Below are 14,067 nucleotides of genomic sequence, written 5' to 3'. Positions count from 1 at the left end.
TGAAACTCAGATGTTCCTGTGCTTAGTTCTATGTCAACTACTGTTTTCGCTATGGGCATAATTAATTTTCATTGCTGCACTTTTGTACATATATTGTTTTCTCACAGTTTCTTCTTCAATCTCAAATTTTTTAATTAAGGATTTTACTTTAAAAAGGATGAGAAAAGGCATAAGGATATCTGATGTCAATGCAAAGTACTTCAGTGAGAATATTCAAGTGAATTCTATATTTGTTATTTTAAAACTTCAAAGGGAATGATGGAAGATACTCAGGTTTCTAATTGTATTAAAAAGAAAAAGAAACAAAAAAATTATTAAAAGTGATGAAAGCTATGTAGATGAATTAGGTCTTTGTAATCACATGTATGATTGCTTGCTGGACTCCTAGCTTTTCATTTATTTTATTTCTGGCTTTTATTTGGTTGGAGGGAGAGTATCATTCTTTAATAGAGGGGCATTCTGAACAATTTTAGTACAACATTTAAATATACTACATAAAAAGGTTTATTTAATCATGAGCTACGGTTTTGTGATACCATTCTTGACCCACAGTACAGGACCTGGCTTTTAATGCATAAAGATATCTGGTTACCATGACTGTAATTACCATAATTTTACACCTATTAATTTTGTCTGTAGAATTAATTTCCATAACTTATGACTTGAAACAAAAACATCAGTCTTGTTCCATAGTTTCCAAGAGCAGAATTATTATAAACCTCATAAATGCCAAATGTTATTATTATTTTTCTTTTTTCCTTTCTCTGAATTCTCCAAACTGATTCCCTCTTATTAAAATTCAAACAGCTGTGAAATGGCCAGGCGATTTGAAGATGAAAGTAAATGTGAAGTGACCTTCATCCATGCTGAACAAATAGAATATTATAAACACACTTTCTAGTTGAAGTTACACAAAGCAAATTAAGAAATACCTAGGGCTATAATTTACTACAAAAATGTTTCTTAATTTCTGACAGTTTCATTTAACTGACTAATTAAATTTGCTTGTAGGCATTTTAGAGATGGAGTCTAATAATGTACTGTCATTTGGGAAGAAAATGAAAATTACTTTTTTTTGTGAGAGATATGTTTGTAATGATCCAGGTTTCCTACTAAACATTTGACAAAGATTGGTAAGTATTTATGCCTAGCTGTATTAGATGATAATCCCAATTCTATTAAAAGGTGATTAAAAGAAAATCTCACGTGTAGTGTAGTAGTTTGGAACTACAATGTCCATTTTCTAAAGGACTTGGCAAGGGACAAAGTTAAAATGTATTTCTACAACATGAACAATATGCATCCACTGTATATTTTGTTTACTCATTTTACAGAAATTAACATGTGAGTATGACCCACTTTACAATTCTCCATCTTGGAATGTGTGCTGCTTCTTCCCATGAATGAACCAGACAAATCTCCTCCCCAGGAGTTTGTATTTAGCATATGTCAGCCTGAGATTGCTGTGGAGGATTTAACATTCAGGGTTTCCTAGTATGCAAGCTTAATATACTGAGAGGGCTAATAGATTTTTTCACTTCTTTCTAAAGAAACCAAGCCTACAAACTCTTTTTAATTTTTTTTTCTTTAGCGTCATGTTTTAATGCTGAAGGAAAAACATTCAAATACAGTTTTGCCAACAGAGTCCTCAGGCGAATCTTAGAATAAAATACCCTACAATCTTCTATAATTATACCCCTGAATTGTGGATAATGGTCAAAACACTGATTTTCTCTCTTTATTCTCTTTAGAAACAATCTAGGCTCTTGGCATGTAAAATGTAAAGCACCTGACAACGTTTAATAATTATTTCCTTTCATTATGTGTAATTGTGTTATTCATTTCACAAAATGACATTTAAGCGAAAAATGTGAAAGCTACAATTATATAATTATTTTGCCAAGTACCAGTTCTTATATGCTCTGTGAAAACCAAACTAGCTCAGGGTTTAAAATTTCACTGAATCTATGTGCAAAATCAACCATGTTTAATTTAGTTCCTCTCTTACCTCGCATTAACCTGTAAGCTCTGAAGCCATGAAGTGGTATTTGCTCATCATGAATACCCTTCAGCTCCTAGTATAGCACCTGACAACAGGAGTCACTTGATTTGCATTTGCTGACTTGAATTGCCTGACGTGATTAAAAAGAAACTAAATTAATAGGGTGTGGCATTCAGGGAAGGGGGAAGTTAAAAACAGCAGCCTTTACCATTCTTGCTGCTCTAGTGGTTTCATGTTTTCACACGGATTAAAAAAAAAAAATCAATGCTCAGATTCGTAGCAAAAGTGAGAAAATATTTTCATTATAGCAAAATTGACACCATTATTGGTGTTAATTAGAGAAAACTGGAAGGATTTCCACTGATTTCTCTTGCTGCATAGAAACTTAAATCAACACTGTTGAAGCACCTCCTACTATCCCAACTCCATTTTTAATGAACAACTTGGAATCAAATTACAACCTTGGCTTATAACTTCAGTCTACGCTCTGAGCTGTACACTTTATGTAGATGGTTTAGATGGTCCATTTTTGCCCTATTTCCAGTGTTGAAGTCAACAAGCCAGAGTGACTAGAGACATGTTTGTGATCACATAGATTTCTGTTTATTTAGCTTTCGGCAATAAATAAGAGCATGGACCAGAGGAATGATGGCAGTTTCAGTGCAAGGAAGTGTGAAGGGATATTTTACAGTCTTTGTGCTTTCTCTGGGTGATTTCACAGAGAATTCAGGGAAGTGGATGTCAATTTTGGGGTGGGTGACATCAGCAAGTGAGTTGTTTGGTTGTTGGGTAATCTCAATAATTTTTTATTGAAGAGACCCAAAAATCAAAGTTGGAATAGATTTGTCAAGGGCACAAGAAGGATCATCAGTGAAGTCAGCCAGTGGAAGAGAATGACTAGTTGTTAGTGTTTTTTGTTTGAGTTGTTTTAGTGTACTTGTCTCTGTCTTGTTCTGCCATGGTTGCAGAGTGATCTTTCTGGAGTTTTGTTTGTAGTCTTCAAATGTTTATATGTTTAGTTGGAAACATGACAGCTTAACTGAAAGCTTTTAGCTGCCAGTTTCTAAGATCATGTTTTTTCTTCTTCTTACCAAAGATCACTATAATCATTAGTAATTATTAAAAGTATTTTTTTTTCCAAAATTGGATTAAAATTATACAGGTGGTGAAGAGTTTGTTCTGTGACAATTTCATCTAACAGAAATCCACTCATTATTAAGGCAAACTTGTTCTTTCTATATCAGATCCTCCTTTTAGTCCAATTGGCCAGGAAACCTTCCAAAATGGGAAAAAAAATCAGACTTGCCATTTCTATAGCATAAGCATAACATTTGATAACAGAAGTCTAGAGTGCAAATTGGAAATCTGCTGTCATCTTGGAAATAGTCTTTCAGGTAGGATTTCATAAGGATTCATCAGACTGAAGCTCAATCTAGCCTTAATGGTTACTTGTATTACATTGTACTGTATAATTCTTGGTTCAATAAGCCTCTGATCCTATGTAGAAGCAGGCTGAGGTAGATTGGTTTTTCTCCCAGAACTCAAAATGTAGGAAATTAACTGATATAGATCGAGAGAAAAGTTAAGAGTCCTCATGTTAAATCTGACTCATTGAGAACAAGATCTTGGATTCAGCAGCCAGTGCTAAATAATGGTGAACCAATGCCTGACTTAAATACCTGGGGATGTGAGAGTGAACACAGGCTTTTGATCAAAAGATCTGAATCACATTTATTGGCTCTTAAGCAGTGTGTTATGAAAGAAGGAGAGATAGGGAATGTGATAGAGAATATGTGTGGATCCAATATTAAAAGCAACTAAACATAAAAGACATTTTACATGGATACCGATGACTCCAGTTCAGGTAATACACTGTGTAATACACACACACTGTTATTCTTATATCTTAAGAATAATAAAACATTTTCCAAAAGAGGGTTTCCACAATATCTAGTAGCAAATTATTTAGGGCATTTTTCTATCTTAGTGATTGGTGTTCACTTGGCATTTTGCTTTATATTTATCATCATTCCATTGAACAACTAAAATAAAAATCATGGGTTAACAAAGTCTTTGGTACCTCTGATCAAGGGTTCTATTTTACCAGAAGGTAAAGTTCAAGAATGGGTTATGGAAATTTAGATTAAAGTGGAAGCATCATGTATCATGTTACTCCCAGGCTATTAATACTATACAAAAATGGAGTGGGGTATTAAATACCCAGGTGAAGCAGACATGTTTAATTGACAGGCATCTTGTAAGGAATAGTTTCCTTCCTTAGAGAGAAAACTTTTTAATGGCTCAACTTTTTCTTCGAATAGGATTATGGTCGAATAATTAAAAGGATGTAGAGTAAAGACAAGTCTAGTATAAATATTACAGCAATTACAAAATATTAGTAACATTAAAATCACTTTTTTTTCTAAAAATTTTATTTTACATTCAATATCTTCAAGGACCTCTGGCCATGCATTTCCACATTCTTAGAGTGACAACTGCAGTAATTTCCTTCCACTTTCTGCCTGTCTAGATGGCCTACCAGAGTATCCCTTGGACCCTCACTCACCAAAGCAGCAAATATAGTGGCAAATGTTGAGCATATTCATAGAATTAAAAACTAGCAAGAGAAATAAGATTCATAAAATAAAAATATACATTGGGCTGTTTCCATAATTTGATTATTGTAGATAATGCTGCTATAAACCTTGAGGGGCATGTATCTTTTCGAATTAGTATTTTTTGTATTCTTCGGGTAAATACTTAGGGCAATTGCTGGATCACAGGGTAGTTCTATTTTTAACTTTTTGAGGAAAATCCATACTGTTTTCCAGAGTGGCTGTACCAGTGTACATTCCCACCAGCTGCGCAGGAGGGTTCCCCCTACATCCTTGCCAACACTTGCTGTTTCTTGGGCTGTTGATTTCAGCCATTCTGACAGGTGTAAGGTTATATCTCATTGTGGTTTTGATTTGTGTTTCCCTGATGATGAGTGATGTCGAGCATCTTTTCATGTGTCTGTTGACCATCTGTAGGTCTTCTTTGGAAAAATAGAACCCACAACAATTTTCAACTTCATTTTCTCTCTAAATCTTTTTCATATATATTTTTTAAATTTGAGAATAGTTGACACATAGTGTTACATTAGTTTCAGGTGTACAACATAGTGATGCAACAAATTTATTGTATGATATGCTCTTCTCACTATGTAATTCATACAACTCAACACCAACAAAAGTTGTGATTAAAAAATGGGCAGAGAATAAAACCAAATGATTCTAATGCTCACTGAAGTTTCATAACTGCTATCCTAGATTTATTATGGGGATAGAATTTGAAACTTCACAGATTTCCTACCTGATGGTGAGAGGAGAGGACCAGAGAGTATCTGAACAGATGAAAGCCCTTGAGTCACCACTATTCTGGCTTTTTTCCTGAAGGGAAATAATCAAGATTACAAAAAAAGCACGTGGGGGCGGAGGACCTGCTGGTGGGGGGAGCCCTGAAAGCGCAGACCTGCTCTGATGCTTGGTTGCTGTGGTCGCACAGTGAGGTTGGCCGGTGTGACTGCCCCCAAATCAGCGTCTTTCATTTTGGTTCAGAGTGCAGGTGGGTGTTCACAGCAGGAATGCCTGCAGGGATGTCCCAAAGGCTCAGCTCCCAGGGGGAGCAGAAAATCCCAGAAGATGCCCACTGTGAGGAGCACCGGGAACTACTGCGTCTGTTCTGTGATGATGACCAAATCCTGCTCTGCGCCCAGGGCTTCTGCTCCGAGGAGCACGAGAATCACATGGTGTATGGAGTACAGGAGGCTGCTGACCATTACAGGAAATTATTCCAGGGGATATTGAACACATTGAAGGAGAAACTTGAAGTAGCAAAATGCCTACTGGCTGACAAGCAAGAAAGAATGGTGATGATTCAGGGAGAAGAGCAGGATTTTAAAGAGATGAATGAGTCTGAATATTGAGTCTGAATTAGGTTCTGGTTGATGGTTGAAGAGGAGATGAAGGTCCAGAGCTGGCAAGGATGCGGATTCAGCCCCAGCAGGAGGGAGGACAGTCAGAATCAGCTGATGGAGTTTGCCAAGGAGCTGAAGGCGAAGTCCCAGGAAATGTTACAGAGACTGAATGATTTGGGGAAAGAGAACATGAATAAACTGAAGGGGAGTGAAGTCAGGCTTTCTGAACAGATCTGCAGCTTCCAAAGGATCACTGCAGAGCTAGAGAAGAAGTGTGGGGAATACACCCCAGCGTTACTCCAGGAACGAGTCACTACTGCTCCAGTGTCTGGAGCCTGCCCGAATCACAGACCTGAATTTATGCCAAGTGACAGGAATGAGTGGAATGCTCCAGGTTCTCCACAGAGCTGTCACTTTGGATCCTAAAACAGCTCATCCCTGTCTGGTCTTTTCTGGGGATCTGAGAAGTATATGTATCAGAAACGTCCAGCAGAACGTGCCTGATGGCCTGGGGAGGATTGTCTTTGGGGCCACCGTGTTGGGTGTGGAGAGCTTCACTTCAGGGAGGCACTACTGGGAGGTGGATGTGGAAGAGGCAACCAAGTGGCAGTTGGGGATATCTGAAGACTATGGCAGCAGATACAATGACCTACCCACCGCTGCCAGAGATAGTCTTACTCATAGTTTCAATGATGGGAACCGATTATACGTTCTGGGTCTTTCTCCCTCTGAAAAAGGTCTCTTTGAGAGGAGAGCAGATGCACAAAGTTGGAGTCTTCCTAGACTGCGAGTATGGGCAGTTATCCTTCTGTGATGTGACAGATGGATCCCTCATTTATAATTTCTCTTCTGTTACCTTCTGGGGAGCTGTCAGACCCCTATTTTCTCTTTGTGTCCCAACTGGAGGCACAAATTCTGACTCACTCAGCATTTGCTCTCCTCATGTTGCATCTTGTGATGTTACTGTTAGCCCACGGTCTTCCTCAGCATGAAATCTAAGACCACTAGGATCCAGGAAGTGAAGAACTTGACTTTGTAAAAGAATCTATATAAATTAATCCAATAAAAGTTTCTAAGACTTGAAAAAATAAATAAATAAAAAATAAAAATAAAAAGTGGGCAGAGGACCTGAATAGAGTTGTGTTTTGTTTTGTTTTGTTTTGTTTTGTTTTGTTTCATATCTTCTTCTCTCCCTTTCTTTGGCTCTACTTTTCTCAGCATTGGCTTTAAGCTTAGGCAGGTTCACCACTCACAGAGATCCATATAGTCACCAGCAGTCCATGAGTCTCTTCCTTCCAATCTAGCAAAGTTGTAGATGCACTTGGTGTCCTGCCTGCATTCCCTCAGTCCTCATAGTCCCACACATGCCAGTGGTTTCCTATCTCACACATCACAATCTCTTTGTCTAGAGGCTTTCTGTGGCTGTTGAAACAGAGGAAGCTGGAAGAGTGAAGGATTTAATGTCTCCTGGAACAGCCCTCAGCTTTGAGGTATATTCCGCACTATCATCCAGAAATCCCCATGAGATTGAACTCCAGTTTCCCAAAGCAGTAATCTCATTAGCATACTCTCAACTGATTTCTTGTCCTTCTCTGCTCTTCCCATAGCAGTGCTTCTTTGGATCACTTCTCAAATAAATTACTTTCCCTCAAATCCTTGCCCACGAGTCTGCTGCTGTGGGAATCCAACCTAACACAAGCAACCTCAAAAGAAGATAGATACTTTCTCTAGATACTAGAGAAAGACATTAAGTCTTAAGTACTCTGAGGCCAGGTTCAAGTCATATGGCCCTCCTTTTGCTAAGGAAAGAATCAATATGTGTATTTCTTACATAAACCAATGTGTCTATTATACAAGGAATAATAGATGTTGGGCTGGCAAAATGTGATATTTCCACATGAATTTGGGATATTTCATAAGTGAAAAACAATTGTATAAGGCAGAGAATAAGGAAAATCTATTTCTGGCTTCCAAAGGACATCAACAAAATTACTATTTAACTACTCACACCCTCCACAATTGTTTAGAATAACATCCTGGTTTCCAAATAATTTTAAATTCTAGAGTAACATTCTAAAGTCTTAATAAGTCCTAGTAATAATTATAATCTATTTTAGACTATTAATTTGATGTAATATCCTGATATTTAATTAAGTACCTTTGGAACATGAGCTAATGAGTTTATTGACTATAAGAAATAAAATTTTATTTATTATTATTGCTTTTAAAAAAAGAAATATATCAGACTGCAATGAAAATCAGAAACACTGAAAAAGATACTGATAAATTGGATATATAGATTATGGCAGATTTTTTTGGTAGATTTGTGAACAAGCTACACTTAGCCAACTTCTTTATATCAACTAAATTGGAAAACACTAGAAGTATTCTACATCTATTATGACCCCAATGTAAATATAGAAACACAACAGGATTGTTTTCTTTCTCTTTCCATTTTCTGTTTGTTTTTGGATTTTTTTGTTTTTGTTTTTGTTTTGTTTTGTTTTGTTTTGTTTTTTTGCTTTTGAAGTGTGAGTCAAATCTCACACTCTGAGGCTTATCTTGATTTAAATACCATTAAATCTTGATGTGAAACCCATTCATGGGGTTCATTCTGAAGTCAGACACAGAAGTACAAGGGCATAATTACCAGGATTATTTGTACACTGAAGGTTATACTTGCTGACTGGAGGAGATAGAGAGTAGAATAACTTTTCTAGGACACATATGATATATCAGAAATAATCTACATAGTATAGAAATCAAATCAGGAGGTGGAGGCCATGGTGGATAATAAGCACTATCATCTGAAGCAGAAATTCTTTCTTAATAACATCACAATACATTTGTTAGCTAATGAAGAGAAGCCAGCAGTCTTTGGATAGCACTGGGATAACTGAGTAAATTCAAGGTCAGCTCTGAAAGCTTGGAAACTATTTTATTAAAGAATTCATGGAAAAATACAGATAATGCAATTCATATTCATCATTAGGATAAGGGATTGGCTCTCCTGACACTAAATATATAAATAAGTTCTGTATCCAAAAATGTGACATGTGGGGCACCTGAGTGGCTCAATTGTTTAAGCATCTTCTTGATTTTAGTTCAGGTTATTATCTCAGGATTATGTGATTGAGCCCCATGTCAGGCTCTGTGCCTGGGTTTGGAGCTTGATTAAGATTATTTCTCTCCCTCTCCTTCTGCTCCTCATCCTCACTATACCCCTAGCCCCTTGTTCTCTCTCTCTCTCTCTCTTTCTCAAAAAAAAAAAAAAAAGTGACATGTGCTTTATATTTACAATTTCATGGCTTCTGACCAGAATATAAATTCAGCAGAGCTAAAGAGGTATCATTATCCAACTTAAAATACAAAACAAACAACATAAACAAAGCCCCCTCAGTTTTAGGAGGAAAATATAATCCACTTATACCACAGAATGTCTAGCAGCCCTCTGATTAAATGTTCTTAAAAGGGGGAGTGCACAAAAATCTTATAATAATGAAACAAAAATGGAAATTATGCTAAAGGTAGTGCATCGGATTTGCTTTTCCTACTTTAAATTCTCTAGGTTCGTAGGTAACATTTTCATGGCCCTAAGTAACCCTTGCTACTTCAATTTCCGAAATATTTCGTGTTTTAACATCATTTAGGGATAAGATACTGTTAATTTTTAACGAGAGTTTTTGGTAGTAAAGACATCAAAAGTCGGTAAAATCTTATATTTAACAACACTTTATTTACAGAATTAAAACAGAAGTTTTAAAAACCTAAGAGATAAGTAAGTGTTCTCCCAGAGACCTGCAGGAGGAAGATCAGATAGAAGCTCAGGATAGAAGTGACCAAAAAGTGGTTTTAAGGAATTTCAAGTTCTTTGTTGACCTTCCACATGTATTCTATGTTATCACTTGATTGGCCCTAAAGACTACTAAAAAAGATGAGAGCAACAAGCCAAAAAATGAGAAAAAAAGGACAAAGAATGTTAGTTGTTATAGAGAAGCACACTTATCTTCACTTCCTGAAAAAGTTTGGAAAACCCCAGCTACAGTGCTCTGTTTGATTGAAAGTGCCCTGGAAAGAAAATACCCAAGTTGTGACCTTGAGCAAGTAATATCACCTAGCTGATCCTCATCTATAAAATCAGAGAGTTAGAAAAGGAAGTCTAAAAAGTTATTTTTCAACTGTAAAATGCTTTGTGTGACCCTCCATGAACAGAATTCCTTTTTTTTTTTTTATAGGCTACAGGGAATTTAAAATAAAACAAACATACTTCATGAAACTATTTAATGTGATGAATCATTCAGTGTAAGCCATTTTGGGAAAATGTGCTTGATGCTCTGTGTCCTCTGAAGAAATGAACAGTACCTTAGCTTTGCTCGAGGGTGGTTTTAAAGGATAATAGATGTGAATATGATCAAACATGACACCACTATGCTGTGTAATGCATCCTAGTCTCCCCTCCAACAATGCTGAACTTCAGAAATAGCTAGAAAGGAAGAGAATTTTCTGGATGTTTAAAGTAGTAAATAAAACGGAGATTCAGAAAATCAGGCTTTTTTTTTTTTTTTTGAGCTTTGGCACTGAAGAGAAGCTTGAAATTATTTAATCATCTCTTTATGTCAGTGATTTTTTTCCACATGCAAAATATGATGTTTGGGTCCCTCTGCTTCTATGTTTCAGACATGTTAAGGAGACTGGAAAGACAATCAGTGAAAGGCCTTGAGCTACAGCAAAACAGAAGTACACAGACATAATGCTGTTTGTAATCATCATTATGCTGCTCTTTAGTTTTACTGAGTGACTCCATTTGACTCATAAACTCAACATTCCAGCAGTAAAAACAAATGTATTTCCTTGGAAATGTATTTCATGTATCTTTAAAGAAGGCAAGATTGCCTGTTGGACAACATTTTCAGAAGGTGCAATTTCATGTGATTTTTCATGGTTTTTAAGTTGGAAAGCTACTTAAAGTTATGTTTTCTAATTGTCTTTATTTCTAACACTCAAACTTTCTTTCAATTAAATCTTTTACACAGCAGTAAACATACTTTTATCTGCAGGTTTCGACAAGGGTGATAAAAGTAGAAAAGAGAAATGATGATCAGTAAAAAATTGTGTATCAGTTCGAGGATCAACTCTTAACATATTGTCAGTTAATTTATGCAATGTAGCTAGGATTATTTTTCCTTCAGATTTAAATTATGCAACTTAATTTTTTGTCTTACAGGAAATTTTGAGAGCCAAAACCTATGTTACATTTTATTTTATATTCAGAACAGTCAACTAAAGCTTAAATATTGTGGCTGTGTATGAAATATGTTGGCAATAATAATAGCAGCTTCTTATTTGCCCTTATTTAAAAAGAAGACTTTTTATTATTATTTGACAGGGACTTGCATTAACTACTTTAATTTTCAAAAAGCCCTCTTGAATCAAAACTATTGTTATTTCATTTTAAATTTTAGGAAATTAAGTCACAGAAAGGAGGAGGAACTAATTTGAGCCTTTTAGCTCCTGAAGGCACAACTGAAATTTGAATTATACAGTCTGGCTCCAGAGCCCACCCACTTACTACAATTATACATACAGTTCCTACACCAAGGGATTCTACTGATATTCGGGGTTCTGCTGGATATAAACAGTGATTTTATCACCGCGATCATCATTATATATTCACATAGAATGTCACATAGCTCTGAATTAGGGTGGGGAATTGGAAAACAAAAATTGGATGAGAACTGGTAGACACAACTTTAGTTGTGGCATTTCTCTTGACTTAATGTTTGATCTACAACGAGTCCTTAGGCTACAATTTTTTCATGGATAAAATAAATAAATAAATAAATAAATAAATAAATAAATAAATAAATAAATAAAACTGCTGGGATATGGGATTGATAAAGCTTCCCCCAAAATGATTAAATGCAGATTCTATAATTATAAGGTGCTTAATTTTTCTAAAAATAAAAGATATGATTTTATCCAATTTTTTAGGGAAATAAGTCCCATTGCTATAAAAAATGTCTAAATGTACATTGTATATTCCACTGACTTGATTTGGATTTTTGATGAAGAGTAGATTTGTTTTTAAGGAAAAAAGCAAAACATCAGAATACCCATCATAAAAAGATATATGTGAGCAATACAAAAAAGCAATGGATCATGTGTTCATACTTTGAACTCAATATATTTTTCATTGAAAAAAAGAAAAACACCTTTATAGGAGGAATGGAAAATGTTACAATTATATAATAAATACCCTCTGATATGGTTATAACTTAATCAAGACAAGGGAAGAGGCTTTTTCCTAACTTAGTAAAGCTAAAATCACTTGAACAAGACACATAAGTATCGTGTTTACTTAACTAATAGGCTTGACTACATAACATGCTTCAATTTCGAAGTGGTAGGTGTGGCCATAGCAGAGGGTGAAAATCACTAGAGACTCTGATACAGTGGTCCAACACTGTTGAGAGAATAAGTACCAACTCACAAGTAGCGGCACAAGGTAAGAATTATTGGATATTAGATGTATTATAAATGTTTAGGTTTTATTATTTTTGTACTATTTTTAGTACACAATGTTAAAAGAAACAAAGTGAGAGTACACAGGTGAACTGAATGACAAGGAAAACATGCATACTGTAGAAAAATGTTTGGAGAGAAAAGATCGGACTCTCTAAAGTTGTTTAATGGCATCCCTCTGATAGTGATCATCAGGGATAAGGAAGCATCATCCTGGGATCTGTTATCTTCTGGCATATCTTCTGTGGTCAATTATTTATTACCTTGTATGTCAAGGAAAGGAAAAAGGTGAAAGGAGTCTCCAGGTTTGCATGAGGCAATAGTCTTCAATTTAGATAAATTATATCAATAAAGTTTATCAAAGCATTCAAGTTTTCTAGTGACACCATCATACCTGTATGACAAAGCACTGAGATATACAGTATCCAGAAAAGGGGCCTGAATGTTATTATGTTCTTTGAGGCATAGGTGGCAAATGACACATTTATTAAAAAGAAATTTGCCTTCCTATAAATCCCATGTATCTCAAAACACTTTCATAGACTTTATGGACTGACTAGGAAATAACCAAGGGAAATAGATATCAATATCCCAATTTTTCAGAAGAAGAAACTAAGGCTCAAATAAATTGCAAATTATAGAATATCATTTAACTCTACAACAGAGCTAAGATTTTAACCAAAGTGTTTTGTTTTGAAATTTAAATCCTTTTTTTTATCCCAATATAATAGTAAAAATCAATGGATCTGATAAAACTCCCCAATGATATAAAAATATCTTGAGGAGTAGGCTCAGTAATTAATTAGCTAGTTAATTTATTTTTGTTGAGTAGAAGAGTTATTTCATGGAAAGAAATAGCAACACCAAGAGGTGTTAAATTGGATCAGCTGAAGTTTGTATTTTCATGCCAATTTTTCCAGTTTTATTGAAAGAAAATTGACATACATCACTCCATAAGCTTAAGAAGTAGAGCATGATGGTTTGATTTGTATATATTATGAAATGATTACCACACTAGTTCAGCTAACAATCGGGAAATTCAGTTTATTTTGTCACTCATTAGGAAAAAAAAATAGTCACAGATGTGGTAATAAAACAATTCTGTAGCGTGTAGAAAATTAAAATTGTTCCTTTAAAATATAAAAATATCTGGCTTGCAAATTTAATCTGAGATAGACATCTTAAAACCATAAGTCTATCCCAGTGTTTAACTTTTCATAGTGGATCAAGATATGCTGGGATCCACTATAGCTATTTGTTAGCTTTACAACTGTGCATTACAATTCTATTGTTGCTTTGGCTGAAAGAGATTCTGTTGCTAGGAAAACTTCCAGACTTGGTAAAGAAAGATTTTAATTGATGATATAATTATTTCTTCTTTGCTGTAGGCCATATGTTACAACAGAAAGAATTTTTATTTGAGACAAAAAGACCTGGAATTGAATTTCTATTCATCCATCAACCATCTGCATGATATTAATCAAGCTACAGCAATGGACCTCTCTAATGGTCAATCAACAATTTCATAAGACTCCTTCATCCTTACCTATTGCCAAGTTCCTCTGCGCCCTGCCTGCCTGCCTGC

The 14,067-nt window shown here is 35.4% G+C and overlaps 1 long non-coding RNA gene across 1 annotated transcript in view; it reads left to right on the top strand.

The window, feature by feature from the left end:
* The first annotated feature begins 12,435 nt into the window (after positions 1–12,435).
* The window catches only part of LOC140594895 (uncharacterized), a 46,325-nt gene continuing 44,693 nt past the window's right edge, over positions 12,436–14,067 (top strand). The window contains exons 1-2 of the long non-coding RNA XR_011996172.1: positions 12,436–12,465; positions 13,871–13,991. This is a non-coding gene — a long non-coding RNA (uncharacterized lncRNA). The remainder of the gene's footprint in view (positions 12,466–13,870; positions 13,992–14,067) is intronic.

The sequence above is a fragment of the Vulpes vulpes genome, chromosome 12 (genome assembly GCF_048418805.1).
Source record: "Vulpes vulpes isolate BD-2025 chromosome 12, VulVul3, whole genome shotgun sequence".
Taxonomy (NCBI): domain Eukaryota; kingdom Metazoa; phylum Chordata; class Mammalia; order Carnivora; family Canidae; genus Vulpes; species Vulpes vulpes.
This window is presented reverse-complemented; position numbering and strand designations above follow the sequence as displayed.